Source organism: Corvus cornix, chromosome 1 (genome assembly GCF_000738735.6).
Source record: "Corvus cornix cornix isolate S_Up_H32 chromosome 1, ASM73873v5, whole genome shotgun sequence".
In the NCBI taxonomy this organism is placed as follows: domain Eukaryota; kingdom Metazoa; phylum Chordata; class Aves; order Passeriformes; family Corvidae; genus Corvus; species Corvus cornix.
This window is the reverse complement of record NC_046332.1, coordinates 94,810,542-94,825,957: the sequence shown is the minus strand read 5'-3', so window position 1 is coordinate 94,825,957 and position 15,416 is coordinate 94,810,542. Positions and strand designations below refer to the sequence as shown.

Genomic DNA, 15,416 nt, shown 5'->3' with positions numbered 1-15,416 from the left:
AAAGAGCATTGGGAATATAAAGTGATATAAAAACAAAGGAATGCTGTATGAGCTCCTGTTCTCAGGCTACAGTTTGGATGCCTGAGTTACTGTTCTTACTTGATTTGATGAATAAATGTCTTTAAGGGTGAACTCCTCCATATCAATGCAATTTACTTCTTACTAATTTATTATTTGACTTCTGTAATTATTTGCATAACAGCAATAAAAAAGCAAAGTCCTCATACCTTAAATTTTACTTTAGGAAAAGAATCATCATTCCAGTTTTACTTATGAATGGACAAACAGAAAGTCTGAATGCTAAATCAGTTGCATAACTAAGCAAAATATTGTTTCCACGGCAGTTGTGCAACCCCACTGATTTGATGAGATGAAATGAAGATTCTAATCAACACGTAATGCAATTGTGCCCTTATCTGAGGATTCAAATTCTTAACAGGACTTTTCTTTAGACCCAGGCAATTAAATTTTAGGCAGTAAGGCTGAGACAGTAATGAAAGAAAAAACATGATCCCCAGCCACCTAGCACAGAAGTCACATGAAATCATTAAGCATCTTTCTTCTTGGCCTAAAAATCCCCCTATGGCTGTATTTCTGCTGTAGTTACTCAGAACCGTCTGAGTACATAGATTCCTACTTTCCCTCCATTCCATACTGGGATCAGTGCTTGTGCAGTGCCTGGCAGTTAAAGCACACAGAGAAGAAAGGGAAGCCTTGGGACCCAATCCCTGACTCCAGTACTATTTCATTTGCTTTTCTTCTGTTTCCAATTCCTGTCTGTATTCTGTCCCTGTTCCTAGAGCTATTCACACAATTTTTTTTATTGAATAGACATCGGAATAAAACAAAGAATTTTTTCCATTTTCTGATGTCCAGACTTAGATCCCAGAAGTTAGGACTTCTGTCCTGGAAGGACAAAAAGTGCACTTTTGACTAATTTAGATAAAGAGGGCATTGAATTCTGGCTTGGCACTTTCTAAAACAGTGCTCTCACCAAGGGCTTTTGAGGGTAAAGGGCATAATTTCCTATTGCTTTAACATCAGTATCTTAGAAAAGATATCACTGACTTTTTCAAATAATGTTTTATAGGTGTCTACACCTATAAAATATTTGTATCCTGACTAGGCAGTATAGCCTCTCCCAGCCCCCAAGTTACACACACAAACACTGAAAAAGGATATGATTTTAGTCCCATCATCAGCACAGCATTTCTCAAGAGATGCAAGTAGTCCTCTTCCCACTTCTCTTTTGTGGATTTGGTTCTGTGAATCTCATCCCTTATAAATCCTCAGGGTTTAATTCTGGGTTGTCAGTTCAAAATGGTAACAAACCAACTAAAAGGCAGTTGTCAGGCTGGTAGTAATTGGTAAGACCTTAAGTCCAAACTACCTAGGAAAAAGGTTAGCAGTCTGCCCTTATCTCTGAATTATGTAGGAAGAAGTTAGTCAGCCTGATCTGTTTAGGCAGAGGGACAGAGTGACTTTCAGGTAAATAGGAGTACAGAGAATTGAAGCTCTCCAACATTGCTTCAGACCCTTGCAAAAAGATACTGGGAAGAAAGAAAATATGCACATGAAGAGTTAGATTTAGTTTCATGGAAGGGAGGGATAAAAAGTGGCTGTTTGAGTTTAACTTTTACCCCACCATTGTAGAAAAATAGGGTTTCAAAACATATGCACCGTTTGGATGGTAATTCTAATACTTCCCCCTTATCCCTCAGAAGAACCTGTAAATATGCTTGTCTAATCTGCTTATAAAGATAGCAATTAATTGAAGCAATATAACTTCCTTTCAGACTTTATTATTTTTATCTTTTCTTATTTCTAGGAATTTTTTCCTAGCAGCTAACCCAAATCTCTTGGTAGCTGAAATTCATGTCATCTTGCTTTTCTCCATGAATCCAAAACACAGATTTTTTCCTTGCTTCTTGACAGAGTAATGTGAAACAGTTTTTACTTTCTTGGGGACTAGTATGACATCTTCCCTCAATTTTCTGTTCTTTAGTCAAAACAAGACTTGCTCTAAAACAGATTTTTTACCTCCCAGATTAGTAAATTTTTTTTTTTCATGTGCTCTGTCTAAAATGGGACACATTATTCTAGCTAAGGCTGTAATAATGATGAACTGACTGAAGAACTACTTGTAATTTGTTTTTGTTTGTATATCTCATTATGCTCTATGCCTCTCCTACAACTGCGTGGTACAGTTGACTCTTGTTAGCTTCATATTTGTCGTGATTCTTTCACAAAGAAAGACTAAGTTTGTTTTACAGCTGTGTCTCTGCTGTTGATTATTCCTTCATGAGTGTAAAGTCTTGTCTTTGTTCTTATTTTGCCCCATTTTTTCAGACTCTTTTTCCAGTCTGTCAAAAAAATTCCTAATCTTGTCATCTGGTTATTTTGTCATTCTACACTGTCTTTGAGTATAAGTCTGTAAATTTTACAAGTCTTTCCCTTCTATCATCTAAATATCCAAAGAAATAGAGGACTAGATCCAGAAGCAAAACATTATATTTAATTAATTATATTAATTAAATTATAATTAATTATATATTTAATTATATTTAACCTATTTTACTGGACTTGAAGTTACTGACGTTTATTATATTAAAACTACAAACTAGAATGATAGCTTTAACTCCAAAAGTGAGGTGCCTTAAGATATACTACATGCCCAAGAAAAAAACGAAACCTCTGGAAGATCAGACTTCATTTGAAATTGCAGAAGCAAGGGAGAATTCTGTGAGGAATTCCTGTCTAACCTTAAATTAATGGGAACCATGTTAACTGTGGAATTTTTCCAGATTTAATTACCACAGATCAGATAGTAATTTAAATTTAAGATCCAAAACTACAGATAGGACTTCTGGAAGATGGAGACTTAAGCATATGCAAAGCTTATGTCAGTCTGCATTAATATGAAGAAATCACCTAAGAGAGGCTGAAAGAACAAGAAGGAAAGTGAGATGTGTGTGCACTTGGCAGATCAAGGAGGACAGGCAGCTGGAAAACAGGTTCTATAAAGTAGAAATGCTCAGATCAAACAGGAAGAAGTACCAAAAGCAAAGTGCACAAGAGATGGGAATATGCAAGTCAAATGATATCTGAGATTTAGAAATGCTGCAAGAACAGTGAGATATCTAACAACTTCAGAAAAATTCTCAACCCAGAGCAAGAGGAGCAGAAGCAGCAAAACACAGAGTAAAGAGATGGATGGAACATGAGAATGAAGAGCACAATGAATTAAAACTGCATAGAAAGCCCAAGTGGCTTTCATCTTATCTTTCTTCAGTAGTCGAAAAAATTAATTGTATTTTCTAATCTAGGTGTCTAGGATCTCTCTGTAATCAGTGATAAGAAATATGTCTACATAAAAATGAGGTTAAAATAACCTGGGATATCAATAAGTGGGGGACAGGGCTCTGTGGAACCCTAGTAAAATCATATATAAATTAGAGAAGGTGAATAAAGAGAAATACTTTTTAGCAGTTGTCAATGTCAGAATTTGGAAACCAGTGCAGAGAGAGATGAGAAATATTGCTGTTTTCAACATTTAAATTGAGGAGCAGCAGAAGTAGAAAAAAATTCATAAATATGCTGTACATTATCTAGAGGGAAGGTGCAAATGATGGTCAGAGCTGTCTAATCGTGCCTACAGCCCAAAGAAAGAGGTAACTGCAAGCCAGAAGGACAAGATTCACACAGTAAATATCACAGCACACTTGTTCATGCTTCTTGAAGTATTCAGGATTTATCCCAGCTGTAAATGTCCTACAGTATAAGATGGAGCTCTGTTCAAATCCACTGAGGTTGTGCTGGTGTCTGTGGACTATCGAGAACAATAGTAAATGAAATAAACTTACAAGTGCTTTGGGATATTAGTAGGAGTGGGCAGGTCCCCAGGAGCTTATTCCAGTTGCTATTTTTAGTTGCATATTTTTCAGTTATGAAGGAATTTATAGGATATATGTAACCTTTAATGCTCCCACAGGCAGGGAGTAGATAAACTGAGGTGATTGGATACAGAGCAACTATCAGTCCAAGAGGTGAAGGCTGTAAAATGCTGTTCCTACTTGAAGCCTTGCTTAAACTTGCCTTATTTTAGTATCTCAAGTGAGATATTGGCCATTCACATAAATGAATGATACTCTTTATTTTGGCACGTCCATCAGTGTTCTGTTGACAGACACCTCAATTTAGCTAGAACTACTCAGTCTAGTAGTTCTACTCCATCAGCTCCTTATGCCTGAGATAAGTGTAATGTCTGTTTTAGTATAAAATCAGTCCGGAGTACCAACTAACAGGCGGTAAAGTTCTAGGTTCACCAGTCTGTTACTGATATTACAGAAATTATCAAATTTCATTGCTTGAGCTACCTTTCCACTTAATACCAATATACCTCATTTCTTTTTCATACATGGAGGGATTTGCCTCTGTGTAGGTGAAGTTAGGCTGCTTATTTTTAAAAGAAGGAAATATTTGTTCACTTCCAACATATTATTCTGGTGATTTCCTTTCTAAAACACCAAATGAATCAAAATAAATACAAGAAAATCAGTGGAATATTCTACTAGGTTAATAAAATGCAATTCACTTTGAAGTAGTTGGAAATCTATTACTTGCCATGTCTTACTGGAGGAAGTATAGGCAGGCTGAAGCAGAGAAAACTCAGAGATCTTTCCATTGCTCAGGATGGAGCCAGTAGAGTTCACAGAGTGTTTTCACAGAGATGAAGGCACTAATAATTTTTGAATCATACGTGGAAACATGTAAGATTTTGAAGCAATTGCAGTTCATATATATAGGTTTTATGCCATACAAATGGTCTGGACTTCAACTTTTAATACTGAGCTGTTGAGTCACCACTGGGTGATCAGTGCAATTATTAATGCTGTTCTGTCTAAAAAGGTTCCTGTTATGTATTTGGAGGTTTAACAGCCAAAACACAGTCAAGACACTCCAGTATTGGAAAATGAAAGGTAGTTAACTTTGTGTGTTTTTAAAATATTTTTTCAGTAAGAGATACTGTGGAGTCTGCTGGATAGAGTGACAGAAAATATGTTAAAATGTTAAATTGTATAAAATTTAGCAGTAAATGAAGAGTGAAAAATGGATCCAAGTTAATTATTCCCTAAAATGTCCTGTGATTATGAGAAAATGTCGTTTGCTCAAGGGTGTCACAGCTCTCTGACATAAATCCCTGTATAAGCATATGGGAGAATCAGTGGCATGGTCAGGTTTTGTGAAATGACACAGGTCACACAGCCAAAGTCTATTTTATTTTTGCTCTGAAAACCGTTATCCAACGGGAATATATGGAGCACTCATGGTTTTTATTATTACTACATATCCAGATCAGCTTAATATTCTGGAAAGCAATCACAAGCTAAATCAAAAATCATATAAAGTAGTAAAATGTACTGTTTACTGACTTTAGTTTAGCACTATGTTACTATTTTATCAGTCTTGGCTACCACTGAAGATCAAGATCACAACACTGATCAACAAAACCAGTGTTTAATTATCTGTTCTATGACAGCATTAATACCTAATTTCACTGGATATCCAATGTTTGACAACAAATTCAAGTGGCAACCATGTGTTAAATATTAATGAATGTCATACTCATCTTGATTATTAAAGCTTCCACTCAGCTGTGATGGAAAAACAAGGGCTTTTTTTTCTTGTTGGGACAGGGCCTCTAAAATGTGTTGTGCATTTGTGGTATTACACTAGAGCCTGAAACGGAAAATATTCATCCACTTGGACAACTTTTGTACAGTTTTATGATCATAGTACTGTGATAGAAAAGTAATGATTAAGTAATTACACAGTTTTGTAACTGCTGTGTTTCTTTTCCAGGGTAATACACAGACAGAAAACATAGCCTTTTTCAGAAGATACCCAAGGAGAGTAACCAGGTCACAAAATGTGTCCTGGAACTAAGAAAAATAAAGTAAATGATATGTTGGATCTACAGGACTTCAAGGTACTTTTTGAAGAGGTGTGGCATTACAAAGTGTTGTTACATTTAACGGCAATAGCTCTTTTGTCAGAAAATGTCAGTAACTTTAAAATGACCACCTTTATTTTGGTTGAATAGGGGAAACACTAATGAGAGGAAAAAAGTGTACAAAACCAACTGAAGACAAGTGACCTTTTTTCCTTAGAAACTGGAATAAACCAACTGAAACTTTGTAGAACTTGCTGGGAAAAGATTGCATTATAAATAGAGATCTGTTTGCAGTAATTTCTTTCAGCAAACCTCTGGTCTTTCTTGCTAAATGTGATTAGTGATACTTGAATCCAATTCAAGTACTTTATCTAATTATCCTTGTTTAAGTTATTGGCAGCAATACTATCTATATGTATGAGTTATGAGTGATTTTCTTCACTCTTCTGCGTATTTATCTTCAACACTTAGTGTTTGTCATCCTTATGATTAAAGAAATTGTCAGTGCATCAGGATAGTTGAACTAACTGTGGCATGGCTATATATTCAAGTTATGCCACATGTGTGCTTCTGGAGACTCAGAATTCATCCCTCTGAACCATTAACAACATTAGTTATTGAAACTTTTCAGGCCACTTGGCCATAGAGTGGCATAGAAGTGTCTTGCAATCTGCTGAGGAGTAGTCACTTCCTCGCGGAAAAATGTCTGTGAAATAATGATGTTTCACAATGTTCCAGTCTACAACACTGGTGTAAAAGCTTTAATGTGGGGGAGAATGAGCTCCTCTAAAGACCGCACGCATTTTGCTTGCTTGCCTTCATAGAAATGAGAGATGGCTTCGCCATCCGCAGTTTCTTCAAAGGAGACTTGGAGGTGATTCCCACTCACCTCTCCCTTCCAGATGCGATTTTATGCATATTATTGCTTTTCCTCAAAGCAACAATGTAGTCCAAAGCCTATCATAAAACTAGCAAATTGTTCCAATTCAATGTGTCTGTTTGTGTAGATGAATTTATTTTTTCTTTTTGGCAGTCTCAATCCAATGAAATAGGAGTCTGAAGAGTTTAATCAAGTCATCTGTGGCTTGAAATTGACTTCTAATATCAGTTATGGGGTTACCAGACGATACATTGGAAATGGGATAGGTACAGCAGCCTTAAAATGAAGTGGAAGAGGGTTCTCCAGGGTTCTCCCAAACTATTCTGGTATCAGAGCTCCCAGCTATCTCAGAAACATCAGAAACCACATGGGAAAGGGCTCACACATATCAGGCTAAGCTTGCACACTTGGGTTTTATTAAATCAGTGAAAGCTACACAGAAACCAATGCTTTGCTCTTGATAAAGTAGATTTGTCATGCACCCAAAGGATGTTGACAAGCAATTGGCAGTCAGACTTTTATCTTTTCTCCACGCAGATTTTAATAACAGCTGCACCATTTATTTTCTGAGACAATCTTGTTAACCAGAGTCCTGCAGGAAAGAAATACAGTCTCAGTCAGATTCTGACATTTTTTTTGCAGATTGCTAAGAAATTGGCATATCTGCCATATTCCCAGGCCAGGCATCTTTCACAGGTATGTAGTAAGCTCATTGATGCTCAGGCCACATGAGCTTCTTGGTTTTCATCAATCCCATCTGTGTCTGGAGGCTCAGAAATGACCAGACTTCCCAAGAAGGCTAAAGGTTAACAATGATGTTTTTTCTGAAGAGATATTAAAATATTTTAGGCCTAACACTACCTTATGTTTTTCAGATTGGTGGCTGGTATAGATTTGTCTTTGGATTTGACCAGACCCAGTCTGCCCATGTACCAGACTGAATCAATAGTGGAACCTTCATATGATGTTTATCAACTTCAGACTGAAAATCACTAGTGCTGATTTTTCTCTTAACATTCTCTGAGCTGAACTTGTAACAAACCTTGTTAAAATCCAGCTTACCTGCAGCTGAGGCCCAATCAGTGCACACTGAGTGCTTGGAATTTTTTCTTCCTGTGAAGTTGACCATATACATCAAGTAAAAATCAATCCTAGACATGAAGTATAAGCTGTATATATATAAACTGCATAAGAAAAATATATAAACTGCATAATAAAACACATAAGAATGTGTAAAATAAGGCAAAGTAAAAAAATAAGATGCTTTGAGACATATCTTTTCAAATAAAAATAAAGGAAAAAGGCAGACTGCTAAGCAAACTCCATGAAAACAAGCTTTCAACAGTTATGAAAAGACACTGAATTTATCTGTGTTTACTAATTTTTTTTTCATTAAATTAATACCATAAATTTGTTTTTTATTTACTCTTTATGGGCAGTTAATGCTTTTCTAGCAGCTCTCTGCCCAACAACAAGTTGGCCTCTTAGTCCTTCCCCAAGCAGTCACTCAGATATTCCACATTCCACAGTAAAAGGAGCATCACAGACATCACGTGATATTGCTGAGGACCTTATCTTAATTAGCATTGCTGAGAAGTATAGCCAAAGACCCAGGCTGTGTTTCTTTTTTTCTTCTCATGTTACTTTCTACTTACTTTTAAATCACTGCTAAGTGATGAAGAAATTACCTCATTCATTTCATAAGGAATATTGAAATATGACTTATTTTTTACACAGATCAAGTAAAACTATATTTACTGTTCTGCAAAATTAATTCTTTACATAACATTTTGAATTTTTGCATTGTTATATCTAATGAATCATTACTCCAGCTAAGAAAAGTGAAATCGAACTTTAAAAATTCTAAGATAAAGTCATAAATTGCAATATGGTCAAAGATAATTTTGACTTAAACCAGTCATTTTTATTTGTGTTCTATTTTTATTCTTTTACCTTCACAGTGTAACAAGAAATGTCACAAAAAGGGAAAATATTTTCAAGATATAGTTTTCCACTAATGGCAAGACATTTTAGATTAAATCCTACAGCAAAACTTTTTATCTTGTGAAATGTTCAGCAAGTAAAGAGCAAAAACCCATGCCATCTACTGAGGATTCATGGAATAAATTCAGGGTTCTGTGGTTCCCACTGGTTCAGAGCTAAAAAGAACTGTTTGTGTTCATTAAACATGATGCCTGCATTATTGAAAATAAAATTAAGAGCATCCTTTGGAATCAATGAATACCACAGATAGAATTGTGTTTAATGATGAAAATATCAAGTATTTCACAGAAAAATAAGGTATTAAAATAGATAGTTTTATTTAAATTGTTTATTGGAGGGTAAAACAAGAAAAGCAAGAAATATGGTTACTTTTTATATATATCCATAATTTGTCTGATTTTATTTATGTACATATTCATAGGCAACTGATATTCAGTGTAATAATTTTGCCATTCACTGCTTCAGGCTTTATAACAAGTTATTAGATAATCTAGGTATTTAGTTTCTTAGACATCCTCTTTAAGAGTTTTGTCTGAAAATCATCACTATAAAATCTGCACGGCCAGCTGAGACACAGCTTGGTACGTGTATATCATGACATAGATTTTTGTCAAAGCAACCCCACCACTGTTTGTCAATTTGCAGGCACTGTGTTTCAATGTTGACTTGGTTACTGTGGACTGACTCATGTTTCAATTCCTTAGAACCTTATATGGCCAAATAATACTGCCTGTGAACCACTAAACAGTAAATCTTGCCATACTTTGCTGAGGACATGGAGTAATGAAAAAAAAAATCATTCTTTCTTCATTCTTCCCTCATTTTCCCCTCATCTTCCCTCACAATTCTCTCATCTTCCACTAGTGGTGATAAAAATATGAAAGAAAGAACAAAATTATCTTTGTTGAAAGTACGCTGGATCATAAAATCATAACAACATATAATTATAAAATAGTTTGGGTTGGAAGGGACTTTAAAGACATTATAAATCCAACTCCCCTGCCATGGGCAGGGTTACCTTCCACCAGACCAGGTTGCTCAGAGTCCCATCCAATCTGGCCCTGAACACTTCCAGGGAAGGGGAAACCGTAGCTTTTCTGGAAAACCTGTTCCAGTGATAATCCAGAAGATGCTGTATGCCAACTGTAATCAGGAGAGCAAAATCTTCAGTTCCAGGCCAAGACTGACAGAGTTTATTTAATCCTGGCAGCTGACCTGTCTAAGAGGAGGACCTCAAATTTAAAGTAGGACACTGGGACCTGACATGCAACTTTCACAGTGTGTTATGAAAGCCTGCGGAGGAAATAGTCACAACAGGTTATTGTGCCAGTAACAGTTTAGTTGTGGACAGTTGACACAGATGGGGAGGAAAATAAATCAACATTTAATAAATTACTGAAATTTCACTTTTCTCCCTTTCCAGGTTTCTTTAAAGGCTGCATATCAATATGCAGATAATTTTTTTTTAAAGTTGTGCAAATTTTTTGCCTTTTTATACAGATTAAGATCAGAAAGGGGTTTTGAGATCTTTATATACCCTTACACTGTGCGATTGCTCCTAAATAAATGCTGATCTTCTAAGTCTGTACCTGAATTTTCCGGTGTCCCAGGATACAGAACAGCCTTTCCTATTCTGCACCCTGGGACACTGACATTCATGGACAAGTAAATGGCCAGAATAGAAGGAGAGAGAGAGAGAGAGAGAAAAGTACTTATGGCCTTATTCACAGAAGTGACTTGAAATCTAATTGGGATTTATGCAGTCATCTGAAGTGAATGAAAGATCATGGAGCCTGAATACCTCCACTATCTGTGGGCAATGTATTTTGGCTCCAGATAATCTCTGCTTTATGTCCATGTTGCCTAGCCACAGTCTATCAAGACTGATCTATCAGGCCTAATGTCTTTTTCATATGCCTTTATTGCCATCAGATACCAAAAGCAGAGCAGCACTGAAACAAATTTGCTGAGCCTCTGTCAGCCCTTGTAAAACCAGCACTGCGGTGTGGTTATGGTACAAAAAGAGCTGCGATTAGTTCTGGTGGACCAAGGTCAGATCCATGGTGTTAATTAGACTGTCCCACTTCACCTCGGTTTAGGAAGAGTGGTTAACAGGAGGCAGAGACCTAAACTTGTGCTGGTACAGTGAGGAGCTGTGTTCCCAACTCCTCTGTCTGGAGTCTGACCATGTGCTGGCACTGATGTGTCAGGAGGTGATAGTGGTGTGCACTGCCTCTGTGTTCTCCGGGTTCATTGATACAGACTCTAATTCTGCAGAAAGACACTGTGTTCCTGAAAGCCCTGCTCTAAGTGCCCAAGGATGCAGAAGACAGGGCTATGCAGGCAAACCCTTTGGGATCTGGGAATGGGAAGCTTGGTTCTGCACAGTCTGCAATTTGACACATGTCTGAACTACTGAGATGAAATTTAATTTAAAATTATTTAGAATTTAAAGAATATTTATAATTTAAAGAATATTTAGATATTTAGAATTTAAAATTGTAGTTATAGTCTATCCTATAGGTGAGGGGAAGTACCGAATTTCTTTTTTTTCCATGAAAGATGTTATGAGTAATTCCTTCCAAAGCAGTAAGAAGAAATCCCATCCATCTATCTATCTATCTATCTGTCTATCTATCTATCTATCTATCTATCTATCTATCTATCACATGCAAATAGGCATTTTCAAATCATGCTTTTAAGCAGAAAAAGAAGCACTCTATAAGTTAAAATCTATTTTTCCCACATAGAGGGAGGTGGTAGTGCTTGAGTTCGGAACCTTCTTACCTTTTCCTTATGATTGCTGCATATTAGAATAATTTGTCAAACTCAGTGGAGAAAGAAGTTTGAGTCTGTTTTTCATCATTTGGCTTTTGAGTCTCTTTCAGATGGGGATCAAAACAAACCGTATCCTGCCCCTGTGGAAAATACATTTATACTCAAGATATGCAAAACAGGATATGACAAAATTCTGGAGAAAAAGTACAGCACTGCTGATACATGAGGTTCTGGTATAAATCATTCGTCAGCTTTGGGATTCATGTTGGAAACTGCTCAGATAGATGATTTGATGCTTCAGAACTCCAAAGGAATAAATAGAAAGGAGAACAAAAAGACACTGATTTAAAGGGAAAATGAAGTAATGTGTACACTGAAGGAGTCTAGTCCTCATCAGAATGTAATTAAAATGTATAATCTACTTTGGGTTTATATCTAGCAAATGACAGAATTATGATATAGTTATTTCATCAGAGCTTTCCAGCTTGGTCATGTGCTAAAACTAATTAGTTCGTCAGCTACAATGCTGGCTTACTTTCTATTTCATTTTGCTTCTGTTTGCTTACTTCTACCTTTTCCTTGCCTTTATTTTGAAGGTGATTCAGGAATGGTCTTTCTGTTAATGTAACTTAAAAGAACAGCATTTTCAACATGATAAAATCTGAATAGGTGTGTAAAAACAAAGTGTTATTTAAGTGGGACATAAACTACTTCTGACACAAGCATCTATGTGATCTTGATCTATTTTTTAACACAAATTTCATGTTGGTGTTCCATAGTTCCTGCTATATTTTTGCCTACAGCCCTGTGATATAGGCAAGAGCCATACAAAAGCAATAACAAAGCTAGCTTTTCACCTTCTCTTAAATAAATCTTTTCACATTAGACAGAACTTGGAGGATGTACTTGTTCCTAAGTAAAAACTACTAATATTGTCAGTGGGACTTCCCGCTGAGGAATTGATGTTTATAATCAGCAGAAGCTACATCTCCTATCCACCATGTGTACACTATCACATCATTGCAGATGCTTCCACTTCCGACTGTGCCTTTTCAGCACAGTAGGCATCTTCTCAAAGTTTAATCTAATGCAGAAAACCCAATCTTCCTGTCTTGCAGTAGAGAAGGACTAACACCAAAGAAAAACCAATTTTAGGTCCTAAGAGTTATGCAGTTTTGTGACTAATGTTTTAACTGCTTGGTCCTGGAATTGTACCTGAAAATTAGTTAAGTATTTACATTCCATTAATTAAACTTAAGATGTGCTTAGGGCAAGCTGAAGAGCTCTGTTCCTGCTCAGGGCTGGTTGGAGAGGCTGTTGAATGCTGAATAATCCTGATATTCTGTTATTGCAGGCAACTCTTCTGATGTGGTGCAGGTTGGAAAAGTCTATTGAGAGTGGACACTTTCATCTGTTATGCTTGAATTATTAAATAAGGCTGATATCCTTACTACATGCAACTGTTGCAGTAGAAAATGGATGTGCTAAATAAGTCTGCAAGAAACTTTGTTATCATCATTTCCTGGTTTTGATTCATCCATTCCAGACTCAATTTGCCATCTCCCAGAAAAAATCCCCCTAGACAAAACATAGGTAAAGACTCAGGCCTCAAATTCTATTGCACTGTAGCAACTAATTTTCTGGGTTCTGTCAAGTTTTAATTTGAATATGGGTGCTAAAATGCTTAGATCATTTGTACATTGATCAGAAGAAAAACTAACTAAGGTACCTGAAGTCCTGTTTTAGGCTCCAGCATTCTTAGCGAAATCAATCCTTTAGGACAAGATCTTAGCAAGAGTCAAATTTCTTTCATTCTGACAGAAAGTGGAATAGTGATGATTAAACATGAAATGAATGTTACAATAATTAAACATAAAAAATAAGAAGCAATCGAAATCTATGAACCAAATAACTCCTAAGTGCTTGCCTAGCCATATAGTCATACTATGAACTTCTAAAATCTACAGTGCCTTATGATTTCAAGTATTGCAAGACAAACATGAGAATCTTGAGTAACATCTAACAAAGAAACTACGTCAGCATCAAGAAGTGCCAAAGGCAGCTGCTCCAGATGTTTGGATTGTAGGACAGAAGAGATGCTTTTATGAATGTTTCAGTGTTTCCTTCCGTCTTTGGATCTGTGTTTGGGTGGAAAAGAAAAGCTTCCTCAGATCTTTCTATTTTCTTTTCTTTCACAAGTTGTTAGACATACTTTCTCCCATGATCTTTGATCTTATTGATATAAGCACCTTAAAACATTCTGAGAGAGCAGCAAGCAGCAACAAAGTTAATTTACCCATTGAAATTACTTCATCTCTGACACAGACTCTTCCATATACTCCTCTTTAGTATACAAAATCCCATCCAAACCTCTGCAGAGCAGCAGAGGCAACGAGGTTACTAAATCCAGTGTGTTAGACTAAGACAGAGAGAATCTTCTACATGAAGAATGAACCTTACAAACACAAAGATCCCACACAGTAGACTGTGGGACTCTGTAACTTCCTTATCCCTTTGGCATGAGAACATCTGTAAGCACATTGTGTCTGAGCAAGAGAGGACTTTCAAAACTGTTTTCCACCAGCTTCACCAGTTTATATTTAGGAAAACTGAGCTGACGTGATGCTAAATGACTTTCCCAGATCACAGTTTTGAAGTGTATACTCCCATCCTTCTCCACAGAACACACTCAGATCCAGCATATTTTCTTTTCTTAGGTCTGCCTTTATCAGTACCTCAAAAATTAATAAACTCTAAGAAACTCCTTTATTTTTTTCAGTTTAATTTCCAGTTTGTTTTTCAAACTTGTTTTTGCTGTTACCTTCTTTCTTTGACTTGTGCTCCCCTTGTATCACGAGATGAATAAATCCTTTCATAATCTGTAAAGAAAAAGGAGAAACTGAATTTTACAGCCTGACTTCTTGAATATAAGAAGGTAAATAGGTAAACAGAGAGAGAGAGGTAGATATCTATGTAGGAGAAGGAAGGAAGGAAGGAAGGAAGGAAGGAAGGAAGGAAGGAAGGAAGGAAGGAAGGAAGGAAGGAAGGAAGGAAGGAAGGAAGGAAGGAAGGAAGGAAGGAAGGAAGGAAGGAAGGAAGGAAGGAAGGAAGGAAGGAAGGAAGGAAGGAAGGAAGGAAGGAAGTCTAATTATGGATATTATTAAAAATGCAGTATAAAGATACCATACACTGTATAATTTTATTTTTTTAGAAATACTCTGTTTATATTCATCTGGAAGACTTGTTCTTGACATAAGTACCAAATATATCTTCTGGTAAAGTTTGTGTTCAGTGTTATTAATAGAAATCTCACATCAGTTTTCAGTATTCTGACACTGGTTACATTCAGTGAGTTAATAACAGAATAAAATCATACTGCAGAAAACTTGCAGACATTGGACAGTATTATCTCCTGTTCCTAAGATATATTTTATCTTCATGTCAGGTAGGAAAATATGAGGAGTGTTATTTTAGTCCCTGTTTTCAACCTTCGTTTCTTTTACAAGATTAAAAAGAAATAATGTCTCTTATAAGCATTCCAAATTAAAGGGCAAAATGGAACATTTTCTAGTGTTACATTTAAAATTACTTACGCTCAGTTTAGGATTATTAATTTGAATACCTAATCATAACTGGTGATCAAATAGAAAAACGTTGTTTTGAAACCTTAATTCCCTTTCTGCCTAGCATATTCTCCACACCTTTCCAGTTTTGAATCCTGATACCAGGTTTATTTTCCTCAAGCCAAGTCATCCTGGAACTCTTCTACCCTCTTATCCCTCTATTCTATCTTTTTCCCTC

At 36.2% G+C, this 15,416-nt stretch overlaps 1 long non-coding RNA gene across 5 annotated transcripts in view; it reads right to left on the bottom strand.

The window, feature by feature from the left end:
• Positions 1-6,947: 6,947 nt before the first annotated feature.
• LOC104686129 overlaps positions 6,948-15,416 on the bottom strand; it is an 80,060-nt gene continuing 71,591 nt past the window's right edge. For 3 of the 5 annotated variants that reach the window (XR_002044444.3, XR_002044447.3, XR_002044445.3), the window contains exons 2-5: positions 14,437-14,494; positions 11,625-11,755; positions 7,896-7,946; positions 6,948-7,425 (exon numbers count right to left, since the gene is read on the bottom strand). This is a non-coding gene — a long non-coding RNA (uncharacterized LOC104686129). Of the gene's footprint in view, positions 7,426-7,895; positions 7,947-9,880; positions 9,981-11,624; positions 11,756-14,436; positions 14,625-15,416 lie in introns of those variants that run through there. The other 2 variants (XR_751269.3, XR_002044446.2) reach the window with 2 other exon arrangements.